The following is a 13893-nucleotide window of genomic DNA, read 5'->3' as shown; positions in this document are numbered from 1 at the left end:
TCTTTTGAAATTACATTATGACGCATTCACATACATTACTAATACAAATACAATTTCCAGGGCGAGACGATGAGGCAACCACAAGCACTTCCACTGGTTCAAGAGGTCCACGAGGGAAAAATGCACAATATTACCGTGATTATAGAGCACGGAAGCGAGCAGAGCAGGAAAAAGAGTCGTTGAATAGAACTAGTGATCCATCTACGACTGCTGATTCTTCTTCAATTAACGTAGCAGGTTACGAAGTTTAACTTCTTTCGCGTGGAGGGACTCCACGCACTATTTTTTTTTATCCTAAATGAAATTTATAATGTCCAACTTTCAGTTGATATGATTAATGACTTCGTAGTTATAAGGCTTTTTTATTTATCAAAGTACAGTTTTTAACTTATATTATACCCATTTTCTTATCTAAGTTTTGATAATTTAGAATTCAAAAAGGTTTTGGAAAATCATTTTTAAAAGATATGAATAAGAGAAAATAGATTTCACAAGCTCTTTTTCTCTCCCTTTAAAAAAAAAAAAAAAAGTTTTTCTTTTTTCACCCTCTTGTTTATTTCCAGACATAGGAGTACATTTGTGCATCTTGAAACTTAATTGACTTTATCTTATAAGTTAATTGTGCGTCAATTGATCTAATCAGGAAAAAGAGGCACACACACGCACTTTATTTCAAACCATAATTTGAATGACGAAATACAAAATTTGAACAATGAATTTTTAAAAAAGATTGAATATAAATATAACTAGACATAGTATGACTAGACCCTTGGTAAATGTCCGAAATATATACTAGGTCTAGTTAAGTGCCACTGCCCGGGTATACATTTGCCCGGTATTCCCTACACTGATATTTTTTCAAGGTCAAGGGCCGCTGTCTGGTATACATTTGCCCGATACTCCAAACACTGATGTTTCTTCTTATCTATCGTCAGTAAGTATTAAAATATCGAGTAAATGTAATCTATCGTCAGTAAGTATTAAAATATCGAATAAATGTAATTATATCCACAAATAAATTAATATCAAATCGGATGTAATAAATATTTCGGACATTCACCAATGCGATTGTCAACATTCACTGATGAAAGTCAACAACCACCGATTTCGGTCATTCACAGTAACATGCACATCATTTACATAATGACCTTATCAGGACGTTTATTTCATACTTTGCCTAAATAGCATTTGTCATTCTATAGAATGCCTAGGCATTATATACAATGCCTAGGGAAAGTAAGTAATAATTCTCACATTTCATACTTTGCCTAAAAACATCCGTCATTCTATACAGTACCGGCGTTTCATACTTCGCCGGTAACATATACAAGAAATAATTTGAATTCTATCATGTGGTTGATTAATGTGTAGATTCAAAACAGACAATACATAGAATTATTTATTTTCTCTCTAGGCATGCATAAAGTATTTAATGTATAAACTTACTTATAAAAAACATTAGTGATGGCTAAAACAATCATTATTGGTAAGTGTTGAATAATTTATAAATTATTTCCAATATAAAACAAAGAAAATCTTTTACCGAATTTTAAACTATATTGTTGCAGCTAACTCTTCAGGGATTTTTGATAGTTAGTCGAATGTCCAAAGGCTATTGATTCAAGATAATTCTGAGACGACAAAAGAATTAGAAAGCATTAGAAACTTCTATCAAGTTACGGCACTCTACCAAGTACTCGAAGTTGGCCTCTGATGTTATTACTTGATGCATAAAAAAAATCTTTCCATCATTATTGAACGAAAGTCACTTGAGATGTCCACAGACGAGACAAGAGACACACAGACAAGTTTTCGTCTATGGATTGAGGACTTCATAGACAAAAGAAAGAGAAGGGTTTGCCCAGTGATGAAATGTCCAACAATTCGCGAAAGTAAAGCATTTCTAGATAAATTAGATTAGTGTTAACACAAAAAGGTAATGTTGATTATTTGACGAATTTTAATAACTGGTAAAACATTACAAAGTTTCAGATCAAAGCTTTCAATAGAATTTGTTAAATTTTTTTTTATAAATTATTATTATAATAATAATAAATAAATTTAGTATTTGTAACACATATAACGCATATAGTCATCCGTGTAGCAAATATAAACGTTAGTAACACTTATTGTCAAGCATATATGATATATATAGTCATTAGTGTAACACTTGCAGCAAAACACGTATAACAAATATAGTTATATACTTACAACGCATACAGCCATACTGTAACAAAAGTTATCATCTGTGCTACAAATATAGTCAAACTTGCGGGATCTATCATCAGCTTTCTTTTCATCATTTTTTTTTTTTTGGTAGCGGACATTTTGAAGCTGATTTTGGACTAATTTCAAACAAGCAGAGAGATTTCTTATATAGGCTTTAATTATAGAGATTCAGCATAACTAAACTGTAAAACAAGTAATTTTCTCAATTCTGTAAAAGAAAGATATAATTCAAAGTTAATTCCGATTGTGTTTAGTATATTAGTTTCAAATATTGAAATAATTGAACCGTGGTGAATCAGGGGATAGAGCATTCACATCCCAATGAAATGACCAAAGTTCGAATACCGGCGTTGGCAGGTTAATACAATTTTGTTCCCCGCTCGCTCCAACTACCTCAGTGGTAGACGGATCAAAGGTTAGAATCCCCATGCCATTGGGCTAACAGTGGGAGGATTTCGTGTTTTTTCTCTCCATGTAAGGTAATGCGGGTTAGTACCATCAAAAAGTCCCCCATGTAGGCTTGTTTGCCCCTATGTTTGAGCAAAGAATTCCCTTGTTTTCTGAGTTGGGTTCAAAATTACAAGGTCACGGAGTTGAACATTCATAGTTATTGACTCAGAATTGGATCGTGTGTAATGAAATAAAATTAAATATTTAAATTATTCTATATGACTCCATTTTTAAAGTCTTATCGCACCTACGTTAAGCATACATAAAAAACTTACGAATTTCAAAGAGCACCCAAAATTCTTTGCACATAAATCTTGTAAATTTTTTTTTCCGTTTGAAAATCATCACATCGAATTGTAGTTGAAATGTGTTTAAAAAATATAGAACCAATTTAAAAATCGCAGGCACCTAATTATGTCTTTGCCTGTGTTATTATCTGTTAATATTTGGAACATTTATTAAATGATTAGTTATTCCTTCTTGAAAAAGTTTTTAGACATTTTATTACAAAAGATAAACCCTTGAGCATTTGTTTTTAAAATTAACTTACACATCGATTAACACTCATGGTTTACAATTTAAACAAGCCAAATATTCAATAAAGAAAGAAACTAAGTTTAAGTTTGAAATATTAATAGCAAAACTATTTTTAAAAGATTATTAAAATATTTGCAGCCAAGGCTGATACTGCTCTTAAAATGAGTGTAAAATACGATTTTAAAAGGAAATATTAAAAAATGCATATTGGATAAAAAAAAATTGATCGTTGAACTTCTTATACAGATTCCATTATAAAAGAGCTTTAGGGTATCTGACTTAAAATTGAGCCTTAAGGATATTCTAAAACGATTTCTGCGCCATTGAGTGGTACTTAACTTTTCTTATTGGATTGGGAAAAATTTGTATCAATTTCTCATTCCCTTTTCTCTGTTAAATATATTTTTAGAAAATTAAAGAAGAAATAATAACAGACTCTACAATTTGATTTATTTTCAGGTAAGTGAAAACGCATGCTTTCAGTAGTATGACAATACATTTTTGAAGAGAATACATTTTGAATGTATTTAATATTTATTGGTTTTTCTTAATATTAAAAGAATGATTGCGTAACTGTAATTTCATACTGAGTTTAATTTAATATTTTAGAATACGAAAACAAAACGCTTCAACAATTCGAAAAAGAAATATTATGAAGCATTCTTTTCTTGAATTACTATACCAAAGTTTTTCTATTAAGATCTCAGTTTTTCTTTAAAAATTGTTTTTTGCTTAAGGATATAAAACTTAAAGAAAATATTAAAGAAAAGATTTTCGTTGATTTGCGATTAAACTAAAATAATATTTAAAGCTACAATCAACATAAAAGTAGTCGGTTGCCAATATCAAAAGAATGTGTGTAAATAACGCTGTATAATAGCTTATAATTCTGCTCATGTATATTTTTAAATCCTGTTGCCTTCCGTATCTTTGCTTAAGCCTGTAGAGAGTAGATAAAGAAGATGAGTTGAAAAAAAATGAGCAGTTGTAAAAGAAAATTGTAGTTAAATATTGTTATTTTATAAAATGTTGTTGTAAAAATATTTTTAAAAGTTGCTGCAAAAAATGCTGCTATTTTTTACCACGTTTATATAAACTTGCCTTCGTGTATGTCTGTCAGGGTGGAATTTTGTAATCGATTTTAAACTAACTTCCCGACTAGCTACAAACTTCAAATTTGGCACATAGTTCAGAATTGGATGACAATGCATGAAAATGAAGAGAAAAAAGACATACAAAGTAAAATGAAATTAAAATTTAAAAAAAAATTATTTTCGAGATTGTCTTTTGTTGTCGATTCCATTATTTCAAATTAGTATTACATGTCAGGTGAAAAGATTTTTATTGTCGGAGTATTTTTATTGGCTGAAAAATCACGTGGTAGGATCCAGTTTTTCCTCATTCATTTCCAGATCGTTTTGGTTGTCATCAGCATAAAACTAATGAAAGTCGTAAAGGTATTGTTTTTCTATAAAGATTTTTGTATCCCTAATTTAAAATGAAAGTTCTATTATTTTAGTAGTGGTCTTGTAGTAGTCTTGACTACTCTTGACTAAGAAAAATAATCTAAATAAAAATTTATATTTTTTAAAAATCGTGTTTTTTGTAGTGAAGAATAATAATTAAAGAGTAATAATTTTTAAAAAATTTAAAATAAAAATTAAAAATATTATAATTTAAAATAAAAAAATTCAAAATAAAAAGTAATATTTTTCAAAACCACGTTTTTGTAGTGGAGAATAATAATTAAAAAAAAATTGAAAAATGAAAAACGTGGGGCGAATGAAATACATAACAGTACATATACGCATACATATACACATTTTCTTACTCATACACATGCACAGCCACATATACATCCACATACATACGCATATACACAAACATATTCCACATCCACATTTAGATGCAATTATAATTACAGATATACATGCACATATTCTCAAAAGCACACATACACACACTAATATAACATTACTGTTATGTATTTCATGCGCCCCACGTTTTTCGTTTTTCAAATTTTTTTTTAATTATTATTCTCCACTACAAAAACGTGGTTTTGAAAAATATTACTTTTTATTTTGAATTTTTTTTTAAAAATATGGTTAATTGTTTGATCATTGATAAATTGCTTTGCAAAAACATTGTTGACTGCAAAAAATTACATACTTCATTATTTTATAAAAATATTGTTATTGTTAACCATTCATTGTTTTGTTCATATAGTGTCGTTGTAGTTCTTTAGAGAAAGTCCTTAGTAATCTTTAAAGAACATTAAATTTAAAGACTGATAGCAAAAAAGAATTTTAAGGGAAGTTTCCACATTTAATAAGTAGCAAAAACGTTTAAGTATTTATAAGATACATTAAGATTGAGCATATTTGTTAAAATGAAACTTGTATCAAATATGCTCAAATATCTTAAATATAAGCTTCTAAACTATTTCGCTGAAAATTGCAGAATTTAAGACAAATTACCTTTTATACACTGATATATAATCCTACTTGAACAATTTAAACTCATAAGATTTTCCATTTCCGTGACATTTACGTTGAAAATCCACGGAGGAAATTTATTACTACAAAATATTTGTTGAGTGATGGCTTCAGTTATTCTGATTCAAAGTACCCCCAGCTAATAAATCCAAACGAAGACATGAATATTCCAGTGGTAAATTGTGAATATATTAAAGCATTGTTTGCGAAAACAGCAGGAATAAGTCAATCATAAAGCAGAATTAATTATCTCTGGTCTCATTTATGTACTTAAGAAAATAAATCTTAGCTCTGGAAATGAAATTTCCGATTATTCATATCTTATGCAGTAAAAATCGAACTATCGTATGTAAATTTAATGCCACATTGAAAATAAAATTTTTCTTAAGCTGATATCGAAAGCCGTAGAGTGAGATTTGAAAGGAGTTTGTATCATTAATTTAATAAAGATGTTCAAATGAAAAATTGTATCTAAACAATAATTTATAAACTCCGTTACCTATGATGTCTTACTTTTCTTTCTTTGTAATTTACCAATTCTTCAAAAACAAACAAAACTATTCAAACTAAACTATTCAATCATCATTTTAATCTTATTGTAAAATTTGATGTAAAAATTTTCAACCATTATCTCAAGGATTATCTATTAGATTTATATTGAAATTAACACTATTTATCAAATATCCATTGTTACGCAAAATTTATTTAAAGTTTGGGTTTACGAAAGGAAAAAAAAAGCCTGGTGGATTTAATATCAATTGTATTCATACAATGACGTGAATTATGCTTGAATAAAACGACTGATAAACTAAATCCACATTTTTTCCCATCTTATTGCGTTAAGTAATACGGAATATTGTTCGAGATTTTAAGTGGAAAGAATTAGCGATTTAATTTTTATTTTTAAGAAATCTTTTGCTATCTAAAAAGTAAAATTACTTGGACCGTTTACCAATTTTTCCGAGATAATAATTGGTGTGTAAAATTCTTTTCTTCCTCAGCACTCATGTAATCTGAAAGATTTTCTTTCTTTTTTACATCACGTGCAGTTGTAATATTAATCAATTTTTAAACTATGCTGTGCAAATATACTGTGACTAAAAGATAAATAAGCAAACTAACAATTTTAAGTGCGATCTTCAAAATAGTAAGTGTATCGATTCACATACTGTGATTATGTGTTTTGTATTTATAAGCTTTAAATAAAATAGTTAGTAATAATTAACACTTTTCACACACTTTGTATTATTTAAGAAATATTAGTACTTTTTGGTTCGCCGAGTGAGTTTTAATGGAAATTAAAAAATTTTTTAATTTGAAGGGAGAAAAATATTAGAAATAATATTTTTTGGTTAGCCGGGCAAAAGAAAATGCAGTTTTTTTTTCTCAATTTTTTTTTCTTTTTGTAAAAAAAAAGTTGGAAGTCTACATTTTTTGGCTACTTTTCGCTTGCTCTGCCTCTGGTGGTTGCCTCTATTGTCAGCAAATGGCAGTACAATAAGAGATAACTTCCACTGGATCATATGAAAGCATAGCTTTACACTAGATTAGCTTTAATTTACACTAATCTGAGCTGCAATGACGTCATAGGAGGACTGTAAGACTTCCGATTTGTTTCTTTTAGGATACTGAATGAATAGGACTTAAAGAATACATTTTAGCGAGGATGATACAAGCATGATATTTATCAAGAATAGAAGATCACTTATATCGCCAATATCAAAAACGCCCCGTGTGAATTTCAGTTTTATTTCTGTTTAGAAAAGAACGCGACTAGCCTCTGTGTGAGTGAAAGGTGATATTATAGGATATATTTTAAATCCTACTTAATAAATAAATATGTTTTTCTATTGTCCTTCCTATTTTTCAATTTCACTAAATCACAATTTCAGTTGAATCACTGATACTTCTATTAGAACGGATCTAGATCACTTGGTTGTTCGCTGCCAATACTTAAGAAAAAGAAAGAATATTAAATCGATGGAACACATTCTCACAAAAAAAACAATTCCTTTACACGAAGAGAAAAAATTTAGTTTGAATTAAATTCAAATATTTTAACATTTTCTTAAGAGTTTTTTTTTAATGGAATTTTTTAAATTACAAAATCTACTTTCAAGTATTCAGCATTAGTTGTCTCTACTTAATTAACAAGGACAGTTTTATGTGCAAAAAAGTAAGAAATCTATTAATTTTGTATTCAAAAATTTTTCTAAATACTTTTTCGGATTAAGAACTCAAACTTTAAACTAAGTAGTTCCGCAATTTTCTTTATGAGACTTGAAATCATTACAGAAAAAAATGATTTTTTTTTTATGCGTCTTTCTTAATTTTTATCGCCTAAATCACCGAAGCAGAAATTTTTTATTTTCTTAATTTTAAGAGCCTTAAAATAAGAACTTTTTAAAAAAAAAAAATAATGTTGAAAGTTTTTTCGTATAATTGTTTTGTAAATTTCTGATTAAATCCGCAAAACTATCACGTACGAGTTTTCTATTCCCATGAGCTTAAATTTTATGTTAATTTCTTTTCTGTTTCCTTTTATGAGTATTGGTGTTTGCAGTATTTCTTTATTTTCACGTCTTTGCCTCACTTGCTGAATTTGACTAATATCTTCTGATGTTTTGAAACCATTTGATGGAAACTTTCAAACTTTTTTATATTTTTTCATTTATATAATTTTTTTTCCGTATAGAAAATTTTCTAAAACTGGTTTTATATGAATTGATGTGTGTCATATTTTTCTAAATGACCATAGATGTTAAGACATTTTTTGAGTATTAAAAAAAGCTTAGTTAAGACCTACGTTCTCAAAGTAGGGGACATAAAAATAAAAAATGCGTCATAAAAAATAAATTACTTAGGAACTCGAAAAAAGTTATGTAACAGTTAATGTTATAGACTATAAAACGAAATAGTGCGTTTCTTTACTTAGTTTGGTGAATTTGTTTAATGTTCTGGTAATATTCATGTGAATGACTATTTTCTTTTAATTTGAAACGTGTGCTGTAACAAATGCTACAACTTTCTACAACTGCGCATTAACTGCATGTACAGTAACGCAGTTGAGGGTTAGTTCCATCAAAAAGTCATCCACGAAGGAAAATTTCTCCCAATACTTGACCTTGATACTTGACCCAATACTTCCCTTGTCTTCTGGATTGGGTTCAATATTGCAAGGCTACCGATTGGAACATAGGGAGTCGTAAATCCAAATTTGGGTCGTTTGTTCAATGACGGTAATAAAAAATCATAAAGATTTATTAAACTCATTTTCTCTGTCTCAAATGTCAAATAATTCAATATTCGAATATTTCTCCCCCCCCCTAAATATTGATTTTTAAAGCTCCCTTCATCTAAGCAATCGCACAAAAAGAAGAATTTTTAAAGTTCCCTGTGTGCTTAACTTTCTGTTTTATCTTTGGTTTGTTTATTTATTTACTTTTGAAAACTGAAATGTAGCTTAAATATGAAGGACATTTAGAAAGTCTATTTTTAAGGATATTTCCTTGTAAGAATCCTTAAAAGTAGGATTTCGTTAATAGAATAGCTGAAGATTCTAAATTATGGTAATTACCTTTAAAGATGGGATTATTTTTGTCTGATAAAATTAATTTTTAAAAAAAATTTTTATAAGTTGTTTTTCCAGAATATCTCATTTTTTTTAAAAATTCACTCTGTTTTCACCTGCCCTTGTTATTAAATACTCTTAAATATGCATCAACACCAACTTTCATTTCTTTGCTTTTATTTCAAATTTTTTAAAAATAATTACATTGTAGACATGTAAATAAAACAATTCAGAGAAATTTTGCTGAGATTCGATTGTTGCCTTTTAATTTTAATATCTTTTAACTATCATCTTCTTAATTAACTTTTAATTAATTAACAGTGCATAAAATGGCAAAAACGGAACAACTGAATAACTTTTTATCGAATGACTGAATTTTCACGATAAAGAGAAAATCTTATTGGTTTGAGGGTCAGACTCAATTTTCGACGTATTTTAATTTTTGAATAGAATTCTTGATTGAAAAGGTCTACAAATGATGTTCTTAAGAACACTTTATCAATAGCATCACTTGGCAGTGTTGTGAGATATGGAACAAGTAGCAAAATAAGTTACTTATAAATGCCTTCGTTATCGAAATTGCAATAGAGCTAAAAGGCAATTTTTATTTTGTTTTCTTGTGAGCTAAAATCTCAAAAACATGCACTATATTTTTTATTTCAATGCATAAAATCAAGAAACACCTTTTTTTGATAATATTATGAATCGCTGTTCAGAATGTTTTTCTGATAGTTTTACTGGAAGGGGTAAATTTTGTACATGCGAAAGCATTTTGGTGACTCTCCACTCATGGGCTGTGTTTGCATGGTAGATTGTTCAAAATTTTAAGTTAAACTAAAGATAATTGCATTTACATGTTACCGTTGCCATCCTGATGTTTTATATTATATATATACACAATAAAATTTGAGATACAAGTACAACAATAAGGAAATTTGAAGAGAAAAAGTCTAAAATATGAAATTCCAAGTTGTGACAGAGCCGTTGCTAATGTCACAACTGGAAGTATGTTTGAAGAAAAATATTTTAAAATGTACTAAAATAAGTTATTAACTCATAACAGAACTAAAAGAATCAACGAAGTTGGAGAGAATCAAAAACTATTAGCACGAAATAACATACTAAATGACATATTAAATATCACCTTGTGAAAAGCACTACAGGAAATAGCAACCTAACTATCAAAAAGAAAAATATTAAAAAACAAAATTAGAGTGGATGCACTGACATACATGGATTCTGCGGCGAGGTCGTAACCATGCATCCAGTGGGGGAGCAGTTTCGGCGGCTAGCGGTGAATTTCCGAAAACTACCATACACCAGACTGCCCCAAGACGAACAAAAGAAACCAACAGCAAATCAGACGAAGACTAATATATATATATATATATATATATATATATATATATATATATATATATATATATATATATATATATATATATAAATTAAGAAAAACAATAAGTTTTAACATGATAAAACAAACGCAGTTCTGTAATGCAGTAAGAGCGCACTTTAATACTAAACTCCTCTAGTTACGCTTTTAGCTCAATTTGCGCTTTTGTTTTCATTTTTTGCAATCTGGCAATATTGTTACGAAAATATTTTAAATCATTCTTGAAAAATTTCCCGTTCATGTAAGTTCAATTGAATGCGCTACTCACTTAACAGAATATGTTTTATTCTGTTTTTTTTTTAATTTTTTTTTTATTTATTTATTTTTTATTTTTTTTATTTTCTGCTTTTACGTGTCATTTTTACTTATTGTGTTCTATTTTATTTGCTGTAATTTTTTTGTAAATTTTTTGAGTGCTCCTCACACTATTGTATTGATATATTTTGCTTTGACTATATTGATACAATATTAGAAAGCACTCTTTTTTGCGGATATAATCGTGTGGGCTGATGAAAAGATTATATCTTTTATTTTCCAGATGTTTGAAAAAAATTGTTGTCCTTTTTTACGGATTTCGGTTTTTTGTTATTTGTATTATTATTTTTCTTTTTTTCCTTCCCTTTTTTCACTATTCTGCAATTTTTTTCCTTTTCTTATCTATATTTTGAACATATATATATATATATATATATATATATATATATATATATATATATATATATATATATACACTGAGTGGCCAAATTATTATGACCACCTCAGAGTTTTACGCAAATGAGTTATTGCGTCACAACGTTGCCGCTAGAGGGCAAGATAACCATAACACGGGAATGCTGGACAAGTGAGTCATCAGTTATACTGTGTCGCTTGCTCAGATATGGGAAGGAAAAGTGATTTAACTGAATTTCAACGTGGAATGATTGTGGGTGCGAGATGTGTCGGAACGAGCATCAGCAAAACGGCTGCACTTGTGAAGTGTTCTAGAGCAGCAGTTGTTAATGTGTACAAAGAATGGACAATCAAGCAAAAAACCGGATCTCAACGTCAGACTTGCGGTCGTCACAGGGTAGTGAATGCTCGATCAGAGAGAAGGCTGGCCAGGGTTGTGCAGCGCAACAGGAGAGCAACAGTGCGACAAATAGCAAGTGATCTTAATCAAGGAGCAACTGTGAACGTCTCTGAACGTACTATTCGACACACATTGCGCCGTATAGGGTATGGAAGCAGACGACTGAAGGGGTGGTCATAATAATTTGGCCACTCAGTGTATATATATATATATATATATATATATATATATATATATATATATATATATATATATATATATATATATATATATATATATATATATATATATATATATATATATATATATATATATATATATATATATATATATAATATTTATATCTTTTCAATATCTTGCGCCGTATACTCTTTAGAAAGGGGTCAAAATATCTAATGCCTTATCAGTTATTGTTGTTAAATGCACCCTTTAAAGCTTTAAAGTGTGTATAAACACTCAATCCGGTATTAAGTTGAAATAAAGCTATAATTTATGCAATTTTTAGGCCTTTTCAACTCCAAATTTTAATAGGTATTACACCAAAGCTTTTAGCGAGGAGTATAGGGAATTTTTGAGCTATTCTCAAAATTTGAACAATTTATTATGAGAAAATTCGATCATTATACCATTTTAAAACGATACGTTATTCGTATTAATGTCTGTCTAGTTTTTACCTAGTTGATTTTTATCCCTCGGCTTGATTATTATCCCCAGTTGATATTATCCCCCATATTTTTCATTTAAAATACGAATAAAATGTATTTGATTTTTAATAAAAACACTTTCTATAAAAGCAATGGCATTCCTGGAGAAATTGAAGACGATTAATTCATCCAAAATTGTGAGTCAATGTAAATTAAAAATAATCTCAATATGCTTAAAGAAAATTTAAGTCTCTCAAGGTTTGTTCCATTAAAATTTCCCCATTATTAACATAGGGAATTTCATTCAGGACAGGGATCATAAGCTTTTTTTTTTACAATCCAATTACTGTCACTATAGATTGAATTATTGCGTTTGGCTAATGTCTTTTTATCCCTTAGGGAATAACCGAGGTCTATTTTTATAATTTTTAAAAGAAACGCTGTTGTGTAAATACCCTCTAGTCATAAGAGAATCTGAAATTGGACGAGCAAATAAAGTTCCAGTTTTAATTTCGTTCTCTAGTTGTGTGCTTTGCAATAAATTATCTAAGAAATTTATTCAAAAAGAATATTTTTGCTATTTTTTCAAAGATAAGATAGAGTTGAATATCACCTGGTTTGTCAGATAGAGTTTGAAATTTTGTAACAATGCATCAATTACAAATCATATATTTTAAAGCATGGATTTTAAATAAATAAACTGTTACTTTATGGAGGTGGTGTCACAAAATTTATTTGAAGTAAAGTTTCATCGAATTATAAAGGAGATTTTTCATAGTTGTAATTTAAAAAAGGAGCTCTTTCTCTCCCTGTTTAGAATTATTTTAAGCTTGTTGTAGTTGCAATGGCTGTACGTAACACTGTGAAAAACTTCGAAACAAATTACAGTAAAAAAACCAGTACACATGGTGTCATAAAATCTATTTGTACCTTAAAATTTCACGGAAAAAATGCCGTAACTTTTTTTCAGTAATATTTACTGTAAAATCAACGTAATTGAATAAATATTAATATAAAATTACGGTATAAAATTTTGCTGTAAAAAGGATTTTACGGTGGAGAAAATTTTACGGATGCTGCAGCCAGAGAGTCAGCACTTTTTATCGTAATTTGATCCGGGTGTTTTTACAGTGTGTATGCATGTATAGAATTTTTAGATTTATGATCTGTTTATAAAATATAATTAATGCAATTTATTTCTTAGCAGAAATGGTGATTTTATTGAATTTAATTTACTTTTTAATATATTTTAAAAATATTATTTGAAAATAAATTTCAAGATTGGAGAATGCCTTAAATTAGATGAGCTAACTTTTCTCGTGATATGTTTTACGCAAATTTTTTGAGATCTATGCCAGGAGCAGTCTATTTGTCATTTAAGGAACAGATTAGGATCTCAACAAGGGGATTATAACCCTTGAACCATCTACCATTGGAGATATTTTTGAACATCAGCATTGTGGTCGGTGGGAGTCTGGTGCAGAATTAACATCGACCAGCAT

This window comes from Parasteatoda tepidariorum, chromosome 7 (genome assembly GCF_982258835.1).
Source record: "Parasteatoda tepidariorum strain Cologne lab strain chromosome 7, Ptep-v5.0, whole genome shotgun sequence".
NCBI lineage: Eukaryota > Metazoa > Arthropoda > Arachnida > Araneae > Theridiidae > Parasteatoda > Parasteatoda tepidariorum.
Note: the sequence above shows the minus strand (reverse complement) of the source record.